At 44.1% G+C, this 11,553-nt stretch overlaps 2 protein-coding genes across 4 annotated transcripts in view; one reads left to right on the top strand and one right to left on the bottom strand.

The window, feature by feature from the left end:
• LOC135913740 (zinc finger protein OZF-like) overlaps positions 1 to 11,553 on the top strand; it is a 269,769-nt gene that overhangs the window by 198,364 nt on the left and 59,852 nt on the right. The gene's annotated exons all lie outside the window — the stretch shown is intronic.
• Positions 1 to 11,553, bottom strand: part of LOC135913737 (zinc finger protein 84-like) — a 104,974-nt gene that overhangs the window by 61,074 nt on the left and 32,347 nt on the right. The window lies entirely within an intron of this gene.

Below are 11,553 nucleotides of genomic sequence, written 5' to 3'. Positions count from 1 at the left end.
TTCACAGCAGTTCAGATATAGCAATGATCGGTTATAACGATCGGATTTTTCATTCTTCTTGATATCATTAGAAGTGGACTGCACTGTACATTCCTATTGTACAAGAACTTCAATGAAAAACAGAAATTACCAGCTACCATTGCCTTAAATGAACTGCATGATGCTCCGTTGGCATTGGTGGAATTAAACGGAGTACTTCCTGCTGGCAAAAAAACGGCAGCAGGTCTTGACCGCATCCACTATTCAATGCTTGCACACTTGTCACAAGCAAACGTAGAGGCTCTGCTGTAATTTTTTCACATGATGTGGAAAACAGTAGTAATGCTGAAATCATGAGAAAAGGCAATAATGGTTGCGTTCTTAAAAGCCAGAAAACTCGCAACATCCCCTAGCAGCTACTGACCTATCGCTCTCACTAGCTGTTTTTCAAAAGTCTATGAAAGTATTCTGGACATCAGGCTAATATTTACCTTTCCTATACAAAAACTGTTGGACAATAATCAATGCAGGTATAAAAATTTGGAGCACACTTGAGCTTTGCCTTTAAGAGTGGAATGTGATAGATTTCAAAGATCCCCAACTGCTTGTCATGCCTTCCGGCAACCTCGGCTTTCTTACAGAGGCGCGGAAGCGAGCACGATGGTGTTGCTGCAAGGAACCAAGGGGGCCGCTCCACTCGAAAATAAGTTTGTGATTGTGCTGCTGCATAACAGAATTAAGTTTTCTGGTATATTCAAATTGAACTCCGACGCTATCACTTTTGAAGGTGGTGTTTAGGATGTACTTTATGATTTTTCTGCTGTATTTTACTTTGAGGAGTTCAATTAGTTCACTAATGCCTCTGCACCATTTGGAGGGCCTGCATGGTTGTGGCTTGGAATGATCATTGGCCAAGCAGCGTCTTATGCTGACATTGGATTTTTTGCGACACGGGGCGCTTAATGTTATCGTGTTGTAAGGGTTGGTGAATAACTTATCCCCTTGTTGAATTAGAACATGATATACGCAATGCTTTCTACACAAACAACTGTTTTACAATTTTCTTTGACATGGAGAAAGCCTACGGTACTACATAGATATTTGGTATCTTGCAGGATTCGGCAGACCTAGGGATTTGTGGCAAGATACTGAGGTGTCCAGCAAACTTTATGTCCAATCGAACATTTCAGGTGCATTTCTATACAGTGCTGTCATGCATATTTGTCCACAAAAACGGCATGCCACAGAGTTGTATTCTAAGCACAAGACTGTTTGTGTTGAAAATGGACTTTATAAATAGAGTTATGGCATCTTCTCTAATGCATTCTTTGTACATTGATGATCTCCAACTTGCGTGCTGCCCATCAAAAATGCTAACTTGCAAACACCAGATTCGAGCGATCTTAAATAAATTCATACCATGGGCAAATAAAAGCCTCTTCCATTTCTCTACTGAAAAAGCTTTTGCTGTGGTTCATTTGCAAAAAAGGGGTTTACAACGAGTCCCTATCTTAAAACTGCACGAAGCCGTACTGCCAGACAAAGAAGGCTTATTCAGACAAAGAAGAAGGCTTATTCAGTAAGAAGCTGAGCTTCCTAGCGCACATATACAGTCTGAAGATTAAAGCAAGCAGGGCACTTAGTGTTCTCAATGTCCTTTCCCAGAAGCATGGGGGCTGTGACTGCCAATGTCTTCAATGTATTTGTTACTCCTTTGCACGCAGTAAAATAGACTGTGGCTGCATAATTTACGGCTGAGCCAGACACTCGTACCTCCGGCGATTAGATGCAGTTCGTAATCTAGGGCTACACCTAGCAACCGGTGACTACTGGACAGCGCCTATTTCCAGTTTGTACTCAGAAAGTAATGAGCCGTCCTTGGAACATAGAAGAATGCAACACATGTTTACCTGCATTCTCAAAGTTCAATGATTGCCAGAGCAGAATTGCAATTCCTGAGCATGCGCAGATGAGTTTTGTTTCTTCTTTCATTTTTCGCCTCAGTGCTACCTTCAGTTGATAGTCGGCGTTCGTGTTGGTCCACTTCTCTACTCTTGTGTCCTGTCTGCACGCCTCACTTCTATTTTGCATAATGAATAACATTATCACCTGCTGCGATACACGGCTACACTACGCGAACAAGCCGCGTGCAGTTAAACCTCTCATACTTTAGCACGAGGAAAAATGAGGGGAATGCGATGTTTCTGTGAAGAACATTCTGTTACTAAGAGGCCAGCCAGATTGCCCCATTGGAGTGACTTCATATAGTTCCTTGATATTTCGTTAACACACTTAAAAAGCGGATCACCTTTCGTGAACACATAATACACCAGTTTTGCACAGTATAAGAAACATGCAACACTTACACGGAATTTTACATCAGCGGGCCAAAGATGCGAAATTGTGCGAGAAGCAGTGTTGTCGAAGGTATGTGGGAACATAGTATTCGGCTACCACAGTTTGTCTATGTTTTCTTGCTGAATGTTAAGCAGGGTGGATAGCAACGGGAAGAAATATAACAGGCAAACACTCCGAAGCAGTCGTTTATACCGACTTCTTGAGTGCACTAAAGGCACTTAATTTGCAATCTGAGCAGGATCCCTTCATGGACAATATTTTAAACATGTCACAAGTGTGCCAAGACCAATCCATCCGCTTCTGCTGAGTCACATGCCATGTCAGGATTCCAGGAAATGAAAAGGCGGATGATTGCGCAGCTAAGGCAAAACACGAGACTACTTCAAATAGAAAGGTACCAGTTAGGGATGAACTTCAAGCTCCATAAATACTTTGTTTAGCGCAATACAACGGACACAAGAAAGGCGACAGGACAAGGTGCTACCTTTTCCTGTCGCCTTTTTTGCATCCGTTGTATTGCGCTAGACGAAGTATTTATGGATCCGCACCAACTAGCCCACCAACGCGTTGAGTTTCAAGCTATTCGCGAAGCGCTGACCTTGAAAGGGCAAAGTGAATGTAGTTTGAGAGAAAACGACAAACTGCAACTTACGTAATCACACAACGGAATAAAGAAGAAAATGCTTCTGCAAATTACACAATTTACAAATACCACTGCACCCCACTTTGATTTTGGGAGATGAACCACTTGTGCCCCTTCAGAAGTCCTGAACTTTCTCGAAGAAACCGGTTTTATAAACAGGCTTTAGAGCAACACAGCTTTTGCAGCCTCTACCATTGTTTTGTGAACGTCTTGTGGCTGGCACAGCACGGTCCAAGTCGCTTTTGTGCCATTAAACCCGATTTAACTAATTTTACCTGCTGTTGTGTTGATTTGCATTGCGGTTTGCAGAGGGAGAGGTTTGTTTAGATCATGCATTTCAGCAATCATTTGTCACAATCTTGGGATGGCAGAGCAGAGTGCGTGCCAAATAGTTTTTTCACTTTGAGCAAAACTGAAGGTGTTGTCATACTTTGTAAAAGGAACACTAAAGGCAAATATTAAGTCAAGCTAATGTGATAGATTAGCGCTTGAGAATCTCTAAGGCGTCAGTATTATTGCCAACAGAGCCTTAATAATCAAGAAACAGAGGTAAATGCAGGACATGATTGGAGACTTCCCCTGGACATTCAAGTACTTGCCCGATGAAGAAAGCACTCCTCAGTCATTCTGTCACTAATACTCGGCCACTCGTTGCAAAAAACATCCTTGCGTTCTATTACCAGACGAAATAAAAAGCTACTTGTTCAGCTCCATTTCATCTTTAGAAAGAACTCACTGAAATTACCCTCGACAACGATGCAGGCGGTCCAAAGGTTTCGTTTTCACTCGACTCCGTGCCGCCCACACTTTCGTGCTTTACGGTACTTTCGTACTGCATAGTGCTGTATTGGTTTTGCTGGCTCGCGAAACCCGCAGAAACTGCTAGTAGCAGAAAATTCACCTTCTATGTGATGTTGCGGGATGCCCGAACGGTCTACATCACTTGACCAAAAAGCAGCTGCAGCAGCAAATCCACTGCTCTGTCTTGGCTCGGTACTGCCGTTTGTTGGGCACCGTTTTACTCGCCGACGGCAGCAAAGGGTGGTGATGGCGTATGCAACATCATTACTCCCCTGGTCGGGTGGTGGGAGATTTGAACTAAGAAAAAGGTACTCGGACTCTTGAGATGCAATTTTTTCACACACTAATTCTTTTCTTGGCTCGAAACAAGTGTTGCAAGGTTTCTGGAAGGGTATTTAAACACTTCACGTTGGCTTACTACTTGCCTTCAGTGTCCCTTTAAGCCTATAAGGATGGCACTGAGTAAAGCCCTGGTCGCGAAGTTGTTTTCTCAGATAAAGAATGGTGAGATCACTCAAAAACAAGCTTTTGGGCATATAACCCACGCCAAAAATATAAAGGTAATGTTGGGGTGCAGATCTGCAAATTTCATTTTAAGGTTATACTTGGAAAAATACAGTATCCTATCTGGCTCTCTACAATCTCAACTTATGAAAACATTGTCAAAGTTAGACATGTGGTACAAAGTCTTATATGAGAAATTTGTTGTGCCAGCGAATATGGCCTTCAACCTAGAGTGCTCGTTGAGGATGAAAGAGCAAGCTGGAACGAAGCTTTCTGACTCTGTCCTCAAGTGTCGTAGAAATCTGTGAAAGTCTTCAAACACTCCAGATTCTCTCTTCGTAATTATTTAGCTTTCTGAAAAATTATTTATACAGGTGGACTCAGAAACAATCATGAAGCATTCAGCTTCTGCAATGTTGACTAAATCAAAACGGACCACTATGTGTCATTTGTTCTATCATACCTGAAATCACCCTCTAAACCTCCCAAATCAAAAAAGCTCAGCATTAACTTTAGTATCTGTGTTTTTTTGTTGCATTTCATAATACTACTTTTGTTTCATTTGTGCAGCATCGAGGACTACTTCTTCGTCAACAGCAAGTGGCGACAATTCACAGCAGGGATGCCTCCACCAAGACCATCTCTGTGACTATGAGGCTGATAAACTGTTTCATGTTGAAGCACATGCTAGGGTCCATACTGGCGAGCGTCCATTTAAGTGCCATTTGTGCCCTCAGAGCTTCTCAAAAAAAGACACCTTGAAGAGGCACTTGTGGGTTCACACGGGTGAGCGGCCATTTCAGTGTCCTTCATGCCTTCAGAGATTCTCGCAAAGGTCCAAGGTCAAGGAACACTTGCGCACTCACACGAATGAGAAGCCATTTCAATGCCCTACATGCCTTCAGAGTTTCTCACGAAATACTTACCTGAAAATCCACCAGCGCACCCACACAGGTGAGAAGCCATTTCAGTGCCCTTCATGCTTTCAGAGCTTCTCACGAAAGACCCACCTGAAAACCCACTTGCACACCCACATAGACGAGAAGCCATTTCAATGCCCCTCATGCCCTCGGAGCTTCTCGCGCAAGTCCAACATGAAGGCACACCTGCACACCCACACAGGTGAGAAGCCCTTTCAATGCCCTTCATGCCTTCAGAGCTTCTCACGAAAGCCCCACCTGAAAGCCCACCAGCGCACCCACACAGGTGAGAAGCCATGGCAGTGCCCTTCATGCCTTCAGAGCTTCTCACATAAGTCCAGCATGAAAGACCACCTACGCACCCACACGGGCGAGAAACCATTTCAGTGCCCTTCGTGCCCTCAAACTTTCTCGCATAAGTCCAGCATGAAAGACCACCTACGCACCCACACAGGAGAGAAGCCATTTCAATGCCCTTCATGCCTTCAGAGCTTTGCACGAAAGTCCCACCTGAAAACACACCTGCGCAACCACACAGGTGAGAAGCCATGACAGTGCTATTGACGTCCTCAAAGCTTCTTGCATAAGTCCAGCATGAAGCAACACCTGCACATCCACACAGGCAAGAAGCCGTTTCAGTGCTCTTCATGCACTCAGAAATTCTCACTGAAGAGTGCCTGGCACCAACACTTGAGCATTCATACAAGTGACCGACCATACCACTGTGCTGTGTGCTGCAAGTCATTTGCACGGGCCAATCACTTGAGGAGACAAGAAAACACCGCACCATGGTACTGTGGGGTAGGTTAATAGACATGGAGCATGCTGCAAGGTGTTCTGCTTCATCAGATAGCACAAGTGTCTCCATATGCTCTCAAAGGGGCCCTGGAACACTCTTTCTGGGTCACCATATTTGCTTTAGATCTTTTCTCAGCGTGTCCTAACACAAAGAGCAATATAAATGATGAACATTGACCCATACAAACCCATGTTATCGCTCATAAGATATTCATAATACTAATAAAATGAGAGTTCGTGCTACTTTAATAGCTCTCAGTTTAAGGAATGTTCCGCAAATTTAGTTAGAAGCTTTCAGGGTCTATGTTCACATGTGAGCTTCCACTGTTCTCACCAGGGTGCATTGGTAGAAGCTTCATAGGCGTTCACAGTAGTTGCGGTGGCTGATCGCCCAAGAAACCAAACTCTGCTTACACACACTGCTGTCATTTCAGCCTGTGCACACGATTGCATGCCCAATCTCTCTCATCATCTGTGGGTACAAACATATCAAAGGCAAGCTTCCTGCGATGTATTTTGCCTTACAACCCTGCCGCCTAGGCCTAATCAGTGTGCCTCGTTGGGAGTTGGCAACCAAAGTCGTGCTGTTGTGCCGAATCACTGCAACGAGTCAGTGACTGTACGGCACTTGGAAAGTGAAGAAACCGCCTAAACAACAAACGGGAAGGCACAGGTGGGTCAGGCGACACTCGAATGACAGGAGCTTGGGGTCACAGTCACCATGTTTTCGATATTGCTTGCACTCAAATCAGTGCGAGAAATAGCACAAGCTACTGTACGGCATCCGAAATTTTGATCACAATTGTACGTTAGTTCCATGGAGTTGATGGCGGTGCTGGGGGAAATTCGAATAATCCGGCAGATCTGAAAATTTAGTCTGAGACTTACTTTCCTCCATGACTTTTTATTTTGTCTGCATCATGCAAAGACCGTGGGTCCTCGGACTTTAACCTTTCAACATTCATAAATTTAAATGGATCCAAACATCGGGGTCGCATGCTTCGATTCTAAAATGAGCGTGGCACCTTGGGCTGCATATTTTGCACTTCCGCAGCCTTAGAAAAATTTTGTTTTGGTTATAGTGCGTACATTTGCTATTCTGGTGACTTTTGCTATAAGCGGTCTGCACTGTATTGTAAGGGTATAAGAATTATTATTATTCTACTATAACTATCAGAGTAACCTATCTTAACCATCTTGTGACTAAAGGGTTCGATCCGATAAAGCATGGTGCAATCGGGCAGTACTGTCTGAACATTCCAGCGACATTTCTATCATCATGGGTAGTCTACCTGGTATTGGCTGTCAAGAAATCAATGCATCAGATGTTATCACCATTATAAGGCCCATGACATTACACAACACATCTGGGCATGGTCAATGAGTAAACATAATAAAACTAACATTTTTATGCCCATCATTAGAAAAGATTTTTCATCACAAATTTCTCCTGGACATATATCTAGAACTGCTAAACATAGGGTGATATTAGGCAACAAAATCTGATCTAGAGACATTATACATCTACCATCTTGTGACTCTCGTTATGTATCAACAAATTTTTTTGGAAAAGCACATTGTGAAATGAATCATAACATTTCTTGAGCGTTATAACATAGTAACTCTCCAAAGCAACAGGGTATTTATAAATGTGAACTCATGTAGTGGAGCCGGCCACGCTGCCAAGAGAATCTGGCTTTCTTGGCTCTTAGAGCGATCATTTGTTCTTTTCAAAGATCCCTGTGTATGTGAATAAGCTGTTTGCCTGTTTTCTAGTGCTCTGTTTATGCTGTTAACAAACAACATTTCTGATCACAACAACTGTGATCACTGTTTTATAATAATGCCTGTGTAAGTGATTGTTCAACGTTCGAAAAGTATTCAATACTTGATTCAATTTGATTCCTTTGTCGCACTGTTTGGATATAAAGAAATGACTGTCTGTACGCTTTTACAAAGTATGTATGTTCAGTGTAATGCATTGTAGTGCTTAATATGACATTACAGATGTCTAAATGATTTGCTTTCTAAGTTTTGTTATAGAATGTTGTGTGTTTCTTTGTCTTTCTTTGTGTAACATTTCTTCATAACCTGGACATAACATACATGGGTATAACAAATTATGGGAGATAGAAAATTAAATATAAATATTGGTTTATCATGCTTTTTATTTGTGTGGAGTATCCTGCCGCTATAACAAATTAAAAAATGAGTGATCCATCACAGTATTGACTATAACGAAGCAAATATTTGTTAACACATGCCTGAAAGTATATATTCTGGTAGCAAAAACATCAAATACAACCTCAGAAACCGTGGAGTGGCTGTTATGATGATGGTGCAGAACACTGACAAGTGCACAGCTGGTGGTTTTAAGGGCTAGGCATTGTTATGATCGGCTTGCAGGGGCTGGCGATCTTCAGAGAAGCGCCCTGCGAACCCTTCCCAGCCCGCTGCGATGACTTGCTTTGTAAAGACAACAATGTGCCTCCTCAACAGCCGAATGGCGTCGGCATGTCTAGGCACGTTTGGCAGACCGAGTATTGTTAGTTGATTCGCTGTCGCCTTCACGGTTTGCTTGGAGCAAGAGAACTCCTGGAACAGGGTGTTTTGCGGTGCTTTCTCACGGGCCCCAGAAGTCGTCACAGTCAATGGACAGATGCGGCGGCTAGCTGCGGGGTCAGCTCAGATCAAGAGGTGCCTGCTTGGGTCAAGACCCGTCTACGAGAATCCTCTCGCCTCAGTGTGTTCAGTGAAACCAAAGTGCGGAAGTGAGTGTGTGAACCCTCCCCCTCAAAGGCGGGTCAACTATGATGACTTTAAACACTCCAACTGGACAAAGGTTGAACGGCAGTTTGCCCTCGCCTAGGGATCTAGGGAGGACAGAGCGTTTTTAAGCAGTCGTGTATGGCTGCTGTGTGTGCTTTCTCTTTCTGTCATGCTAGACTGATGAAATGTAACATTCTTGACCCTTCACGTAGATATTGTAAATAAATTTCATATTCCTCGTTCTCGATGAGAACAAGTCCCTCCCTTCAGCAACGTCCTCAGCGTGGACGAGTTGGATGACGGCATGGGCCAGCTACCACTTATGCCCAATCCCAATGCTAACTAGCTGGCAGCGGCGAGACGGACTTTGCAACGTATTGCTGTGTCTGCGGTGAGTGTTTGGTTCGTGTTTTCCTTCTAGGCTTCATTTTGTGGGTGTTCACTTGGAGGGAAGTTGGATTGTTGATTGTTAGCTAGGTTGCGTTTAACTAGGTATGTTTAGCAAGCAGGACCAAGGCAGTAAAGCAGCAATCATGGAGTTTAGGACACTGCTGAGAGACAAATTGTTGATTGTTGGTGAGTAACTGGACCTAGAGGTACACAAAGAAATGCTAAAATGAGTATTATTGAAGCTGATTTTCGAACAGGCCAATGAGGAGGACATTGAAATTGGGTTAGAACTTCTTAAGAGAGAAACGGGACAGAGAGGAACACGAGTGGAGAAAAATGCAACTTGACCTTGAAAGAAAACGCTTGGAGTTGCCTCAAGGAAGTGAAGCTCTGGAACGATCAAGTGAGGCAGAATTGTACCGCATGGACATGCTGTTAAAGCCATTTGAGGTCGGGAATGACATAGGCTTGTTCCTGGGAAATTTTGAAAGGACTTGCGAGATGAACTTTGGTCCAAGTACATGGCCACAGCAGTTGCTGTCTGTGTTACCGTGTGAGGCTGCGGAAGTAATCGCCAGACTCGGTGCACAAGATGCATATGATTATGCGAAGGTTAAGGCTAGTCTTTTTAAGAAGTGTCGCCGTTCAGCTGAAGCTTTTCGGCAAAGGTTTAGAAGCACGGGCAAGAAGGACAGCAGAGAGTATGCGGAGTTTGCATATGGCTTAAAGGCAAATGGCTGAAAAGCGCGGAAGCATACGAGAGCAGAGGCATGATTATTGAATGCATGTGTCTAGAGCAGTTTTGCAAAAGCATCCCACCATCTGTGAAGCTGTGGGTGCAAGACAGAGGAAACGTAAACACCGTGGAAAGGGCGGCTGAATTAGCTGAAGAGTACGCAACGCATAGAAAGCTGAACACCGAGGACGGAAATTGGGACATTCGAAATGGACTGCGGAAACCATTTCCTTTCAAAAAGGGTTCGCAGACTAGATGACCGGAGCCTGTAGACGTGAAGGAAAAGACCTCATTAAAGAGCGAGAAGTCAAATGGGGCACCGTACAAAAAGAGCAGAAAAGAACATTCGAATCTTTTAGACCGATCCGCTACTATAAGTGCCACAAACTCAGACATATCACTGTAAACTTTGGGAAGCCTAGCGTAGTTTTCTCCTATGTGGATGAAAAAGACAAGAATATGGAACTTTTTAAGCCCATATCTTCATGACCTGCAAGTTAATGGGAAAGCATGCTGGGTGCTGCGAGACTGCCGCCACTATGGACATTGTCCATCCGTCTTAAGTGACGGTAGATGACTTCACTTGAGAAGTAGCATGGATCAAACAGGTTGTAGAGGAACACAGCGTGTGTCTGCCCATGGCCAAAGTCAAAATCAGCGGACCGTTCCAGGAACTCGTGACCAAGGCTGCAGTTTCCAAATTCTTGTCGCTGCAGTATTCTTACATTTTTTTAAATCGCTCGGATCAGTTACTGCATGACAAAGGGCTTAAATTGGGAGAGGGCATAGTACAGGCGTTGACGCGAGGCCAAGCTCGTGAAATCGCGTCGCTTTCGGCTGAAAATCCTAAAGCTGCTCTAGTGGAAGTAGCAAAAGAGGCTCGAGGGACGAAAAAACAGTTGAGGAAACCCTGCCAGCTGATCAGCTCAAGGACAGCGTATCACTAGGGTGTCAAAGTTCACGCCTGCAGGAAGCGCCAGCTGACGCATTCGCAAGCGAGACAGGGTCGTTACTATCACCGGCCTCAAAGAACTTTGATCAGTTCTTACGTGTGGACAGAGAGTCACTGGTAGCCGAGCAAAAGAGTGATGACAGCTTAGTTAAATTGCATCACACAGCTAAAGGCATTGCTAGGCACAATGTGACGGTACAAGAGAGAGGAGGATTGTTGTATCGGCACTAAAAAGACCGAAAGGGCAGGATTCTAGATCAGTTAGTCGTACCTACTAAGTACAGGGAGGGCCTTTTGAGTCTGTCATGGAAATGGATGGAAATAGGTGGTCTGGCCACCTAGGCATGAACAAATCAAAGGAAAGATTGCTTATGGAATACTACTGGCCTGGCTGTTTCAAAGACGTAGAAAACTTTGTAAGATCATGCGACGCCTGCCACCGTTCTGGTAAACCAGGAGAGACGTGGAAAGCTCCACTGAATGTAGTGCCCTTATTAACAGAGCCTTTCAGACGACTTGTAATAGACACGGTAGGGCCTCTACCAAAGACAAGGTCGGGTTACAGATACTTGTTTACCATGCTGTGTCCGGCTACAAAGTTTCCAGAAGCAATCCCTCTGAAAGAGCTCAGCTCCACCGAAGTAGTAGACACGCTTTTAACAGTATTCACACGAGTTGGGTTTCCAGCTGAAACTCAGGTGCA

The sequence above is a fragment of the Dermacentor albipictus genome, chromosome 8 (genome assembly GCF_038994185.2).
Source record: "Dermacentor albipictus isolate Rhodes 1998 colony chromosome 8, USDA_Dalb.pri_finalv2, whole genome shotgun sequence".
NCBI classification, from domain to species: Eukaryota; Metazoa; Arthropoda; class Arachnida; order Ixodida; family Ixodidae; genus Dermacentor; species Dermacentor albipictus.
This window is presented reverse-complemented; position numbering and strand designations above follow the sequence as displayed.